Genomic DNA, 15,026 nt, shown 5'->3' with positions numbered 1-15,026 from the left:
AAGAAGTGGTTCGGGACTACTTAGAAAAGCTGGAGGAGCACAAGTCCATGGGGCCAGATGCGCTGCATCCGAGAATGCTAAAGGAGTTGGCGGATGTGATTACAGAGCCATTGGCCATTATCTTTGAAAACTCATGGCAATGGGGCGAGGTCCCGAATGACTGGAAAAAGGCTAATGTAGTGCCCATCTTTAAAAAAAGGAAGGAGGAGGATCGGGGGAACTACAGGCCAGTCAGCCTCACCTCAATCCCTGGAAAAATCATGGAGCAGGTCCTGAAGGAATCAGTTTTGAAGCACTTGGAGGAGAGGAAGGTGATCAGGAACAGTCAGCATAGATTCACCAAGGGCAAGTCATGCCTGACTAATCTAATTGCCTTCTATGACGAGCTAACTGGCTCTGTGGAAGAGGGGAAAGCGGTGGACGTGTTGTTCCTTGACTTTAGCAAAGCTTTTGACACGGTCTCCCACAGTATTCTTGCCAGCAAGTTAAACAAGTATGGGGTGGATGAATGGACTATAAGGTGGATAGAAAGTTGGCTAGATTGTCGGGCTCAAAGGGTAGTGATCAATGGCTCCATGTCTAGTTGGCAGCCGGTATCAAGTGGAGTGCCCCAAGGGTCGGTCCTGGGGCTGGTTTTGTTCAATATCTTTTCGTAAAAGATCTGGAGGATGGTGTGGATTGCACCCTCAGCAAGTTTGCAAATGACACTAAACTGGGAGGAGAGGTAGATACACTGGAGGGTAGGGTTAGGATACAGAGGGCCCTAGACAAATCAGAGGATTGGGCCAAAAGAAATCTGATGAGGTTCAACAAGGACAAGTGCAGAGTCCTGCACTTAGGACGGAAGAATCCCATGCACCGCTACAGACTAGGGACTGAATGGCTCGGCAGCAGTTCTGCAGAAAAGGACCTAGGGGTTACAGTGGACGAGAAGCTCGATATGAGTCAACAGTGTGCCCTTGTTGCCAAGAAGGCCAATGGCATTTTGCGATGTATATGTAGGGGCATTGCCAGCAGATCGAGGGACGTGATTGTTCCCCTCTATTCGACATTGGTGAGGCTTCATCTGGAATACTGTGTCCAGTTTTGGGCCCCACACTACAAGAAGGATGTGGAAAAATTGGAAAGAGTCCAGCGGAGGGCAACAAAAATGATTAGGGGACTGAAACACATGAGTTATGAGGAGAGGCTGAGGGAACTGGGATTGTTTAGTCTGCAGAAGAGAAGAATGAGGGGGGATTTGATAGCTACTTTCAACTACCTGAGAGGTGGTTCCAGAGAGGATGGTTCTAGACTATTCTCAGTGGTAGAAGAGGACAGGACAAGGAGTAATGGTCTCAAGTTGCAGTGCGGGAGGTTTAGGTTGGATATTAGGAAAAACTTTTTCACTAGGAGGGTGGTGAAACACTGAAATGCGTTACCTAGGGAGGTGGTGGAATCTCCTTCCTTAGATATTTTTAAGGTCAGGCTTGAGAAAGGCCTGGCTGGGATGATTTAGTTGGGGATTGGTCCTGCTTTGAGCAGGGGGTTGGACTAGATGACCTCCTGAGGTCCCTTCCAACCCTGATATTCTTTGATTCTATTCTATGATTCGGGTACCGTGTGGCAGGAGCCTTCCACCACTGGGACCAGGCAGGGCCCTTGTGCTGTTTCCTCTGAATGGAGTGCTGGCTTGGAGAGCAGCGGCTTCCCCCATGTGCTGGCCTGTCCCACCCTTGACAGGGACATGAACCGCTTCTGGTTTGTAGGCAGGGGCCACCAGGGGAGATCTGTGATGGTGCGGAAGGCAGGATTCCTTCTGGCCGAGCACCAGCCAGCGGAGTCATGGCAGGATGCGCTCTCCACTTGCTGCTCTGTTGGAATCTGTCCCGGTGGGCTGGGGGACTGCATCCCACTGAGCGCTGAAACGTCACGGGACGCCACCTTTTCCAGTGCTGGCCAAAGGCCAGACCTGTGAACATCTGGGGTGAGGCGGCTCCTCTGGGGCTGGTGTCCATGGCAAACCCACTTCTGCGAGTGTCCAGGATCGTTGTCCCCACTCAGCTAGAATGGGGACAGCGCTTCGCCAGGTTGCGCCCAGATTGCTCTGCTCTCGTGTTGAGGTGACTGTCTGTCCCAAGGGGTCTTTTAACGGGGATGTGCAACCTTCTGCCTCCATGCCGCAGCTTGAAACCCCTGCCAGTGGAGCTGTTGAGATGAGTCCCTGGCCTCAGGGCGAAGCCCTCACCAGCTGGCAGCCTCAGGAGAAGCTAAGGGCCACCAGACTGCCCTCCCTGCTGGAGGCGGTCCCTCTGGGGCAGGCGGGGCCCCGTTCATGGGGAACGGGCGGGCGTGAGGGTGGAAGAGGAGGGACTGTGGGCATGTAGCTTGCTATGCTGCCCGTGCTGTGCTGTGTGCATGTACAGGGCTTTGTTGTCCACACGTGGCAGTCCTGACCCTCATCCGCCCATTTGCCCAGTGGGCTTGTGCGTTGTCTGTGCCCTCTCCTACCCCAGGGACTCGGGGAGGGGAGGAAGCATCCCATTTGTGGAGAGGCCTTGGCACGGGTTCCTTGCAGTGCATGCGCTCCATCCCTTGGGAGCCCTGAGGGAAGCTGGAGGAGTGAGAGGGGAGGCCGGCTGCCTGGTAGGGAGGGCAATGAGCAACCATCCCCGCTCCCTCCCGGGCCTGCTGCGTGCTGAGGAAGGGCCTGGAAAAAAGCCCAGACTGGAACTGAGGGTTGGGCACTGGATCAGACTCCAGCTGGGCCCACCGTGCCAGGCTCCGGCTGGACAGGTGCAGTGGGAATGGCTCACGCTGTGCTGCTCTCCCCATCTCTCTCTCATAGGTATTCCTAGCATGGCTGGCTCCTTACGGTCTCAGGCCCAGTGTCGGCCCCAGCTAGTGTTAAATCCACACCCTCATTTTCTTTAGATGGTAGCTAGTCTTTCCCTGGACTGGGCAGAGGGTCTTCGGAGATCAGGACCCCCACCCCTCCCCTGAAGGCCCATGCGGGAGTTCTTGGTTGAGGTTTTCCTTCCCTCGGCCCTGGCTGGCTCGCCCTGCCTTCACAGCCTTGCTCCAGTCCAGGGCAATGGGGCAGGTGAGGCCTGCTCACACCAGATTCCCGGCTTATCGAATGGGGATGTTTGTACCGTGCTCCCCACCAGGTCTGGGGCCTGATAGCCTAAAGCAGCATCTCCTCAAGTCTGAACAGCAGCGTCTCCTTCAGCTCAGTCAGGCCCTGCTGCAGTGGTCCGGCCTAATCAAAAGGAGCACTGGCAGGGGGCTGTGTAGCTCTTCACAGTGTATTTCTTCTCCTTCTTACATGCTCTGAACAGTGAAATAGTCAGTGTCTACACTGCGGTCACCATTGGCATCCTGCTGAAACCAGTGGGACAGCTCATGCCTCAGAGCTATTGTTTCAGGCTCTCTACAAACTCGGGCAGAGATTGCTGCACGTTGGATCTCATTCAGGTTACACTTCGAGAATTTTTCTTTGCAGCTGTAACAGCTAGAGATGGATGGAGATGGAGACTCTGAAGAACAATTGAGGCCTGTCCGGGCTGTGCAGCCCTGCACAGAGAAGCTAGCAATCTCTTCCCGTGACAGCCACCCACGTGCCTTTATCTCAGGCTGGTCTAGGCTGAATAGATGTGCCGTTTGAGTCTCCAGGTTGCAATGGCTGCTGGCCATTTGCTGGCAGGAAGCATCGGGGACAGGTCTGCGAAGTAAGAAGGTTTTCTTCAGCAGAATACTGTGTTCCATCGACCTCCATTCATCTTACGGCAAGCTGGGGACACACAACTAATATTCAACCATGTGCGTCGTCACTGGGACCATTCGACCCATGCTAGCACTGCGGCTCCCGTGCTAAGCAGCGTGGCTCCTCCACACCGCCGGCATGAGAATGCTGCAGCTGGAATAGCTGCGAAGGGCCAACCCAAGCCTACCACAGTACGCAGGCCTCTTTGACCACCCAAGAGCACGCTTGTCGGCAAGGCGCCTGGTGTGGGCCCACTCGCCCTGCCCAGATTTCTCCGTGACGTCAACGTGGTGTGAAGAAAGTTTCCGATGCCAGCTGCAGACCAATCTTCCGATTATGCGTGTGCCTGGTTTTGCTTTGCCACGCTACTCCTGAACATGTCAGGGTCCGTATGCGGCCAGCCTTCACCCCTGTGGGCAAAGACAGATGCTGTCTCCCATTGATGCCATCTGCTCTCTGCCCAGATCTGATGCTCATCAGAGGGCTCTGCCGAGGTGGCGTGGTAAGCACCACACCTGATAAGCAAAAGAAATAAGAAGGTGCTATTTTTACAGTGGCTTGTCCCCGGGAAGAATGTACAGGCAGTATCCTGTGCCTACCTGTGCCAATAACACGTTAGTTACACAGGTGGAGATGGGTAACCCAGCCACCGATTGTAGGGATTGAGAGCACAGCATTATCTGTGTAGGCAGCTCATTGCCTTTGGGCGAGCCATCATTAGTGGTCACTCTTTGGAGCCAGGAGGTGGGACTTGCTGGGCTACAGATCTGGGCCATTTGTGATTTCTCAAACCCCAGCCCCACTCAGTCCCTCTTAGCAGCCCAGCCTGGCTGACTCCAGTGTCCAGCCCTGCTTGGCACACCCCCTGCTCTTCCTGCTGACCTGCTGCAGCTGGGGGTGCACTGGCATTGGCTCCTTTTCTTCTTCCTGACCTATAGCAACAGAGAGGAGGAGCCGAACTCCGAGTGTTTCAGGCCAGAAGGGGCCATTAGATCGTGGAGTTGGCCCTTGTGCACAGCACAGGCCAGAGGCTTTCACCCAACTGCCCCTGGATTGAGTCCCATCACTTGTCTGTCACATCTGGCGGGGGGTGGGGGGCGGTACAGCCCACGTGCTGCACTGTCTGCCTTTTTGTGCTCAGCGCAGTATGGGGCACAGTTCCTAGGGGAGTCTGTGTACGTTTCCTCCTGCCTGGTTATTCTGGCCTTGGGCCTGGCAGATTTCTCTCTAGCTGTGGATCCCGGACAAAGCAATCTTTTATTCACCCCGCCCTCCCCGACTTGGGGGTGTGTGCGCACGCTTCCTGCACTGACAGCTACACAGGTACGCACGTGCATGTGCAAAAGCCGCGAGGGCACAGGCAGAGCTTGTGCTGAGCTCACTCTGTTCCCGGTGCCCAGTGCAGGTTTGGCTCACTGAGACTCCAGTGTGTTCAACTGCAGCTAGTGGCTGAGGTGATTTCTGTGGCTGTAGCAGCCATCCCATGTAAGAGGGAAAACCTGACGCCAGAGGGGTCAAGTGCGTGACTGGCTCCTGCAGTGAGTTGGGTCTGTGGGCTTCACTCACGGCTCCCTGCTGCAGTTGCCGGAGCAGGCTGGGTGCTCCTAGCAGAGGAGAGCAGCTGCTCCCCCTCCCTCAGCCCTGGCAGAGCAGGAGCAGGCAGGGGAAACGAGCGAGGGGGAGGGATTTTTGGCATGACTGTGCTGATCTCCTGGCTTTGAAGTTTCCCTGCGACCACGGGGAAAGCAGCTCCAACAGGGCGGGGGCGGGGAGCCAGCTGATGGGATAGGAAGTTGGCGAGGATGTGTGGGATTCTTCTCTTTTTTTGTAAACTTTGGAGCTGATTTGACGTTTTTCTCTTTCCCAGTGAGCCGGTTGCCGCCCTCGGCTCCCAGCGTGGGTAAATAGAACCCGCAGTGCCCCAGGCCCGGGGGGTGAGAGCCGTGTAGCATTCAGGCTGCGTCCTAGCTATGGCTGCCGGGCCTCTGGCCCTCCCACAGGGAAGGGCCGGGCCCCGCTCCCAACAGCCTCTGTGTGGCCGAGGGGTCCCAGCCATCCTCCCTTGTCTGTTGCCAGGTGGAAAGTCAATATTCTCCCCGCCAGCTATTGCTTTGGCCATGGGAGCGGAGGCTTCATGGGGGAGCTAGTGACTTTCTTTTGTTCCTTGCGCTCCTAGGCAGCAGTGGTCGCTGTCTCACTGCAGCCAGCTGTTACCAGTTCACTGACCCGTCACCCATTCAGCGGCCAACAGCTGCAACTGACATGCAGCATCTACGCCCCCTTCACAGCGCCGTCTCTTCCTGCCCTCCCCGGGGGCCCCCCTGCTCTTTAGCCTGCTGCAGCCCAGGACCCTGCAGCCGCGTGGCTGATGGCTGGAGGCCTGTGTTAGCCAGGGGCTGGCTGCCTCCCCCCAGCAGGCTCCCTGGGTGCCAGAAACGGTTCCTGCGTTGGGCTGGAGCATCCACGGGCTCCCACTGTGTATCACTGTGTATTACAGGGCTCTGGGACTCCGCTCTTAGCCCTGGAGCATCACTCTGGATAGCTTGGCCCCTGGGGGGCCCACCAAGGTGCATGGAGGCTGTCAGTGCCACCGAGGGCCTGTTCAGGGCTGGAGGAGAGAGAAGTGGGCTGAGATTAACAGAAGGAAAACCCTGGCAAAACTTCCCGCCAGGGAAGAGCCCTCCAGGCTGTGGGTCAGTCTGCCAAAAGAGGCAGAAACTCCACCTCTGGGGCTGCTCCAAATTAGCCAGCCCAGGCACTAGCGAAGAAGGGACAAGCCTGCCATGGCTCCTGGCTGGGGTGACACTAGGGTGGTCCAGGATTCTCCCCCCTGGATTTCTGGGCCTTTATTAGTATGTATAAGAACCTGAGCTGGGAGCATCCTGGTCACTCAGGGCCGCATACACACACAGAATGGAGCCCACCACCGCCACCACCTCTCCAGCTGTTGGCCCCCTGACTATCAGGCACAGCAGACACCATCTGCATTTGCTTCCCGCCGAGGCAGGGGGAGCCCTTGTCCCACCCCTGCGGGCACAAGGGCAGGACTTGCTCTGTATCCCCCTCGAGTAGGCTGCTCCATCGTCCAGGGTTCGGGGCCTGCCAGTGCAGCCGAGTCCTTGGGGAACCTGGAGGGGGCAGATGCTAATGGGGAACCTACTTGATAATTGCTTTGTCTTGCCCTGGCTGCTCATGCTGGTGGCTGGGATGCTGAGAGGTTTGCCATGCAGTCTGCTGCCCACCAGGACCTGGTTGTAGAGAATCCTATGGCACACTCCAGTCGCACACAAACACATCCCTGCACACTCACCCCCCTGCACATTCACCTCTTGCTTGTGACATCTGCACCGCCTGGCGTCTCGGCCATCCCAGCAGCAGTCACCCTTCCTTCTCAGACCCATGGGAGCTGGTGTGTCTGCTCCATCACCTGCTCTTTGCCACTGTGGGAGCGGGCTGGCAGCCCCTTGTTTCTGCCCGATACTGGGGGACCGCTCTAAATGCCTCCCACGGGAGTCTGGTGTGTCTGCTCTGGGCACGTCTCTGTGGGGTCCACAGGGCCGGGTAGTGACACAGTTCATCCCTGTAGTCAGGAAGTGCCCCCCAAACTCCCGGGGAGGGGTTCTCTAGTGGGGTGCAGGAGGATGTACCATTGGGACAGGAAGAAGTTGTGTTAATCTCAGTAGTAAACTCTGTTGGCCGTTTCTGGGGGGTGAGCTGTGGGAGGGGTACAGATTCCCAGCTCAGGAGCATAGATTGATGTGGCCAGTTGGGGAGGGGAATGAGGTCCTTTGAGCTGCTGGTGCTAAGTTGCATGCTCCCGGGATCGTGGCTGGGTGGAGACAGGGTCCCTGCAATCTAGAGCATTTCATTAGACAGCTGGGGCTCCCAGGAGCAGCTCCGTCTCCCCTACCAGGCATGGAGGCAGGGCACAGTTCCTGCCAGCCCTCCTCTACAGAAGAAGCAGCAGCTCGCCTACTCCTGTGCCCCAGCCAGGTGCTGCTTGAGATGGTGTGATGAAGTGGGACTGTTCTTAATGTTTCCTCTGAATAGTGTGGGGGTGCCTCAGTTTCCCCTAGGCAGTTCTTAAGTATCTAGGGGGTGGGGTAAAGGTGTATGATCGTTGCAGAGCCCTAGAGGGCAGGTGTGTGCAGGGGTCTGGACACAGAGGATGGCCGACACCCTGTTTCCTGGCAACTGATAGCTTGAGCCCTTCCCCCCTTCAAGGTGAGAGCTAAAGGGTTGGAGAACAAAGGAATCAGGTGACCTCCTGGCCCGGGGAAAGGAACAAAGCCCAGGGGAGGAGGGGCTGGAGGGAGTTTCAGTTTGGGGCTGGCTGGACACATGGAGTGAAGGGCAGACGTGGTTGTCTGGCTCACTGCCCCCCAAAATGGACCCTGCTGAGGCGTCCGGTTCTCTGCACCTACAAGCTCTGTTTTAGACCATGTTCCTGTCGTCTAATAAACCTCTGTTTTACTGGCTGGCTGAGAGTCACGTCTGACTGCGGAGTTGGGGTGCAGGACCCTCTGGCTTCCCCAGGAGCCCCGCCTGAGCAGACTCGCTGTGGGAAGAGCACGGCGGGGCAGAGAATGCTGAATGCTCCACCTCTGCAGGAAGGTGGAAGCTGTGTGAGCTTTGTGTCCTGAAGACAGGCCGCTCACAGAAAGGAGACTTCCCCAGAGTCCTGACTGGCTTCATGGGGAGCAGTTCCAGAGCATCGCCCAGGGACTCCGTGACAGATGGATGCAGAGGAGATGGTGCTGAGGAATGATCCAGCACAGCCGTCAGCCCTGGGTGGGATGGGACTGTGGCTGGCTCAGCCTGGCTTTTGGCAGCTGTCTACCTCTCCCCCGGCTGAGGTGGGAGCAGATGGGCGTTCCTCTACCCAGCTCATTGCAGTGCCTCAGTAAAGTCTGTGCTGCTGTGGTCTTAAATGGTGGCCAGCCTGCATGTGAAGGACTGCCTTGTGGGATAACCCTGCTTCCCCAAGGCTGGGGGGCACTTCTTCCTAGCCTGGCTCTGGGCTTTTCTCCCCGAGCCCTGGATCTCTGACCCCACTCCCGCAAAGGCAGTTTGCTCTTTAGTAAGAATGGTTTCCTTCCCTCTTCCTGATCTGCTCCCATCGCAATCCTCACAGGATCCTCGCTGAGCCAGGGGCACCTGGGGGGGTGGGTGCATCGCCACATGCTCAAGCCAGATTAAAGCCCCTTATTCTTTTGCTTCCCCTCTTGCCGGGGTGCTGAGCAGGTGGCAGGACAGTCGGGAGCTGCTGGCTGAGCTATCCCTCTGTCCCTGCTCCTGCGCCAGTCCCGTGAAGCAATTCTCAGCTTCAGAAGAGCCGTTTCCTTGAAATCACTTTCCCAGCCGTTCTGCACGCTCCACACACCTGTTCTTTATGGAGTCAGACACTGCAGGGTGTTAACGGCCTTCCCTCTGGGTCCATGCAGAGGTGCTAACCCCACTCTCCTCTCCACATGCCAGAGGCTCCGTAAAGCTGTCTGGCAGTCCCAGCAGAGTGGGGTGTGTGTGGTGGGGATTAGACTGCTCTGGCCTCAACCGAGGAGCGAGTCTCGAATGTGGGGGAGCACTGAGGCCGGATGAAAGAGACTCAACTGGTAAAATGAGACCCTGTGTCTGAAGTGTGGTAGAATTGACATGGCAGTGAGGGGTCCCTTTGACCGGGCCTGTGCTGGCCACCCTGCAGGCTGAAAGGGTGGATTGGATTGGCCTGGGCAACATCTCTGCAGTGGGAACAGCCTGGGCAGTTCTGCACAATCCAGCTCACACGCTCTGAGCCGCGCTGGCCCCTTACTGGGATCAGACAAGGACGTCTGTCCTGGGAGAGCTGCCCGCCACTAGGCCTAGCCGAAGACTTTCCATCTCGACCGGGTTTTGAATAAAACATTTATGTGAAAAGTGTCTGTGGAAAGCTTACCTTTATTCAGGGACAAACTGACCACTCTGAAATGGAGAGCGCTGAATTCTGAAATGCTGCCGTGGTGCCTCCTGCTTCCCTTCTCTGAGCCGAGGGCCCCAGCCAGCCACGTGATGCTCCTTGCCTGTGCAACTGCTGTGGCCTGCAGCAGCGGTGACCCTGGGGCATCCTCGCAGACGTAGGCTGACCAGGGAGCCTGGCCCAGAGTGTAGGCGGGAACAGGAGGCCCTGTGCCAGCATTGCCCAATTGATGGAGGTTGGGGGGTTGATTCTCCACCCCACCCTCCCCCAAATGTGAAATGCTCACTAGGGAAAATCTGGATGGAAAGGAATCTCCTTTCACTTTCCGTCCAGTTCCCCAGGGCGCCGTCTCCTTGCAGTACGCCGGTCCCACCTCTGAGACCCTGAGCCTGCTTTAGAGACCTTTGGTGTAGAGAAGGGGCACTGCTAGGAGGCCAACTGTCTCCTTTGCCTCTCGCCAGCTGCATCTGTGCTGGTCGCTGCAGGGCCTTGGCCAGAATGGCACTGGAGGGTGTCCCTGCCCGTTCACAGCCAGTGTATTGTTCTGATCTCCGGGTGCTGGATTGATGGGAAAGGGGGTGTTTGAATTTACAGGGGCGTGCAGGCCAGGGTGTGAGACCAGGAGGGCAAAGATAGGGGCGGGCTGTATGACAACAAAATAGTAATTTGAAAATATGACAGTTTTTGATTTCTAAAACAAAAAATGTTTAAAATGTATTGAATTTGAATCGACTTATGAAAAAGTAATTATAGTATAATAAAAATGTTTAGGACAGAAACTCCCTGAGCTAACGACCTCTTGAGATAGCACCACTGCAAGATAACGACCATGGCAAATAATGCATTTTAAAAACCTTGGCCTCCTAGGAAACGTATATTGATATAAGTTTCCCAGTCACAAATCTAGCATTCTGGAGCCAAGTCCCTAAAACATACTAATCTAGTTGTCCCAAGAACAAGAAATTATGATAACTCCTTCTGTATGTGCATAAACTGTCAAGGAATTTCACTAACAAAAGAGGAGCTAAGCTCCCTGTGGCCAGCTTCGTTCGTTTTCCTTGGCAAGGTGATTCGGCGCTACCTCTCGGCCCCACATTGTAAACATCATAAAACACCAATAAACACCAGCATTTGAATGTCTGATGATTTATTGTTGTTGATAAATCATCATTTGAAACGAGTAGGTCGACAAACATCGCCGAAATGAACGTGCCGACATTGTCCGAAGAAACACAGCCGAGTGAGGAAGCTCGTCTTTGCTCAGACTTTTCAAACCTATTATTCTTTTTCAGGTACAAGTATTTGATCATATATCTGCTTCTAAAGTGTGTAGTAATGTTTCCATTTCCATTCAGATTTCCAACCACCAACTAAATGGAATTGTTTTCCAACTAGAAAATTAAAACAGCTTGATCTAATTGGAAAACAATTAAATTGGCAACACTGCAAGTTGACGGTAACTAGTTAACCACAGGGGGTGGGGTGGGGGGGAAATTCCCTGGTTCCAGGTTTCCTCCCCGAGGAGAAAGAGCCCCAAACCATCATTGCTGCTGTTGAGCAGAAACCCCCTTCCCTTCGGATTAGTCCGGATGTGTTGTTCTTTTCTAATTAAACAAAGTCACCATTGGGCCTAACTGATCTGCCCATGTGCCCCCACCTGGAGGGTCTGTGTCTAATGGGGCGGGAGGGGGCCTCTCAAGGGGCCAGCCCTGCCCCTTTAATCACTCTCTTACTCCTTAGGCCATGGACATGGAAGTTCCTGCTTGTCTGTTTCCCCTGGTAGGCCCCGTCCTGGTTTAGTAACACAAGGGGCCTCTCTCCTTCCAAAAACCGCTCTCTGCTGGAGTGAACAGCTCCCTCCCTAGCTTGCCCCTTTCCCATCTGCTAGCCCACCAGTGCCAGCGGGTTCATCCCTTTGCATTGCATGCAGTGTGCACCCATTCCATGCCTCAGTGTTCCCGAGTATGAAAACTGGGGTCGAGCCCCCTTTGCAGAGTGCTTGAGGGAAGGCGCTCCGGGGGGCAAAGCATTGCTGCATTACCAGGGCTGGAAGCCTGTCTGTTGGGTCTGTGGAGATCCCATGTGGGGCGGACAGGGGAGTGGGCTTTGGAGGGGTGTTGTGGGGCTGCCCAGCTTCTCTGCACTGGGTTCTGCAGGAGCCCAGCGCTCCCTTCTGCCCTCCCCTCGGGCTTTCCGGCTTCGGCCCTGTTCTGCTGCTTGTTCATGGATTCCAAGGGGACCAGCGCAGTCACTGGGCCTGGCCTCCTTGCTGAAGGGGAGCGCAGCATCGGCTGTGGAGTGAGGGCTGGGGGCAGGCTTCCGCTGAGCGTCCCAGGCAGCAGTGAGCTGCATGCTTTGGGGTCACCATGGCAGAGTGTGGGTGCTCCCGGGCACTATGGCCCATGCCTTGGTTGGGTACGCAGCAGGCTACTCTGTCCCCTTCCCCATCCTGCCCTCAATCCAAGCTTCCTCCTCCTCCTTCCCCAGAACCTGCTTCCTGAGGCCCCAGCTTGCTATGTGGGAGCCAGGCTGGGTGGAGCTGGCTGGGCGTGGGGAAGGGCCCGCAGGCCTGTGCTGTCTGCAGTCCTGGCCTGCTCCCATCTCTGCCTCTCCGGGCCAGCAGGAGAGAGGGAGAAGCCATGGGGGCAGCTGCAGAACAAAGGGCAAGCATTAAAGTTGGCTGCATGCCAGCCGCCCGAGGGGGCAGCGCTCAGAGCTGGATAGAGCCCGCGGGGCGAGGAGCTGCAGGGCCATAACCATCATCCACTGGAGCAAACCCAGTGGGACGAGCTGTGCTCTCCCTTGGTGTGGGGCCCGGGTGCCACTGCCATGGAGCAAACCAGCACATGCGTGGTCTGCTTCCACCACACCCTGGCACATTGCAGGGCTGCGTGTGGGACCCGAGGGAGACCAGGACACAACCACGCTCACTGGGACAGATCGCTGTGTCCAGCATGGGGCAGCGCAGGGACTGGCAGCGTGAGCTTACTGGTGCTCGCGGCTCCTTGGGGTGATGGCTGCCTGGGTCTCCCTGAGACACGGGGACAGTGGCCAAGTTGGGAAGGCCTTTGCAGGCAGAAGCTGTTCTCTTGGGAAATAAAATCTCTGCCGTGTGTTAGCCTGTAAGTCTTTAGGACACCCCGACCCCAGGGAGCCCTGGAGTCCCATGGTCCCTACGCTTGCTGGCTGGCCGTGCTGACCCATGGTGCGCGCCTGGTCCAGGCACTCCAACCTTGTACAGCCACGCAGAGTGGAGTGGCTCACTGGCTTTGCACGTGGTCTCTGGGGTGGGGGAAGAGGTGGGATCTCTGTTCTGTTTGTGCCAGTGGATCTAAGGACCTGTATGGATCCCCTCTCAGAGAGGGTCACTAGCCTGCTTCCTTCCCTTGCGATGCCATAGCATTGGCACATGGTGCCATGCAGGATGCTGCTGTGCCCGCATGGGCATGAGTGGCCCAATTACCAGGCTTCCAAAACTGGCAGGTGCCTCATGCACCAGCGGGCTAATGCTGAGCCCCTGACCTAATCCATGGGCTGCTGCAGGTGACTGGGGCAGTGGCAGGGGAAGCCAAGGAAGTGTCTAGTTCTGCGCGTCACTGAAGGTGTGATCAGCCCCCTCCATTGCAAACAGAATGAGCTGAGAGCAGCTCCTTCCCCCAGAGCCCAGCCGCTCCCTGGTTTCCTGCCAGCGGGGCCAGCAGCAGCCGCTCATGGGGCTTGGGTTCCAGGGCACAGCTCTCCTGCTGCCAGCTCTGTGCTCGACCCAGGGGCTGACTTGCCGTCCTGCAGTGTCTAGGCAGAGGGCGCATGTGCATTTGCCAACGCCGGTGCTAGCGGCATCAGGAGCCCAAGCAAAGGGTACTACTGGTGCCACTTAGGTTTCTAACACCATGTCTATCAGCCCTGCGCTGGGCAGGGATAGACGATCATGCTAGATTTCCAGCTCTGTGCTGGTGCCCCTAGCACTGCAAACCCTGCCGGAGCTGGCGTTAGCTGCACTGAAAGGGCAGGTCCGTTTCTCAGCAGAGCTAATGCCAGGGCAGCTCTGTGTCCAGCTGAAAGCGCAGGGAGGCCAAATGGACTTCTTGAGTTGGGATTCCTTCGGGCCGTGGGCCCTAGCGCTGGGCGGCTTGCAGACAGAGTCGGCCCCAGGATCTCCTCTGAGCACCGGTACTCGCAACCTCTACCTTGCATCTGAGTAAACCACGGCCCACTGCAGCACAGCCCCGGGACACCATGTCCGGGAGCTAGTTCAGGTGGAAGAGTGCCAACCCCACTTCCTGCCACACTGGCATTTGCACAAATCTGTGGACCACGCCCAGCCCAGGGGAGCTTGGTAGAGATGATGGCCCCAGCCTAAGCGGGGCTGGTGGATTTGAACGGCGTCTGCTCGCTGCCGCTTGGTGTAATGACATGGAGCTGTGCCGGCCTCTTACTTAATTGCTAGTTCAGGCCTGGGAGCTCTCTGGGGGAGAGCATGAGCTCTTCTGGTGTCTGGAGCATCCTGAAGTTGCATTCCCATCTTAGCCATGGCAGGGGCCTTTGCTTTTCCCTGACGCGCTTAAAACATTAGTGGTTTGGGTTTTTTTACAACTGGAAATTTCTCAATAAGCATCTAGGAAACCAGCGTCTGGTGCGTAATGGGGGTGGGCACCAGCTGATCCGTCCTGCTGGAATGCGGATAACCGCAGGGCCCAGCTGGGGGCCGTCTGCCGAGTGGCAGCCAGCCAGAGCTGGTTAACAAGAGCTAATCCTCTGCCCTTCCTCTGGAAAGGGACTTTTTGGAAACGGCAGCAGCGGCAAGGGAGGGTGTCCACGTCTCATTGCTTCTGGATCGAGTGGGTTCAACTGGCAATAAACAAAAACGGTCTCTGCCAGGGCGTGGAGAGGCCCTCCTCGTGGCCTGGGAACCCCAGGAGCCTTCCCTGAGACCTGTGAGCCCAGGCCATGCCCCTGGTTTGCACAGGTTGTACTGGCTGGAAGGCAGGAGAGAGCTCTGGAACGCTCTAGCTGCCCTTCCACATGCACCAACTGAGCTGGCTTTGTCTCTGCCATCCCTATAGACTCCAGCCCCTCCTACCCCCCACCCCCAGAGCCAGGCTGGCCCTACAGAGCCAACAGGGGACAAAGCAGACAGAGCTGTTTTTGGTTGCATTGATGGGCAGGTGAGCTGGTGTGTGCACAAGCGAGCAGGGAGGGGCCGTTTCACATAGTCACTTCTCAGAGCAGAAACAGGCTTTTTAGCTCGGGCTTTTCATCTTGAAAGCACTACACAAACATTATCCCTCGCCGGTCCTGCGAGCTAGGGGAGTAGTATTTGACTGGGGA

The 15,026-nt window shown here is 56.6% G+C and overlaps 1 protein-coding gene across 1 annotated transcript in view; it reads left to right on the top strand.

Moving 5' to 3' along the window:
• CORO7 (coronin 7) overlaps nucleotides 1-15,026 on the top strand; it is a 171,908-nt gene that overhangs the window by 52,684 nt on the left and 104,198 nt on the right. The window lies entirely within an intron of this gene.

The sequence above is a fragment of the Chelonia mydas genome, chromosome 10 (genome assembly GCF_015237465.2).
Source record: "Chelonia mydas isolate rCheMyd1 chromosome 10, rCheMyd1.pri.v2, whole genome shotgun sequence".
NCBI classification, from domain to species: Eukaryota; Metazoa; Chordata; order Testudines; family Cheloniidae; genus Chelonia; species Chelonia mydas.
This window is presented reverse-complemented; position numbering and strand designations above follow the sequence as displayed.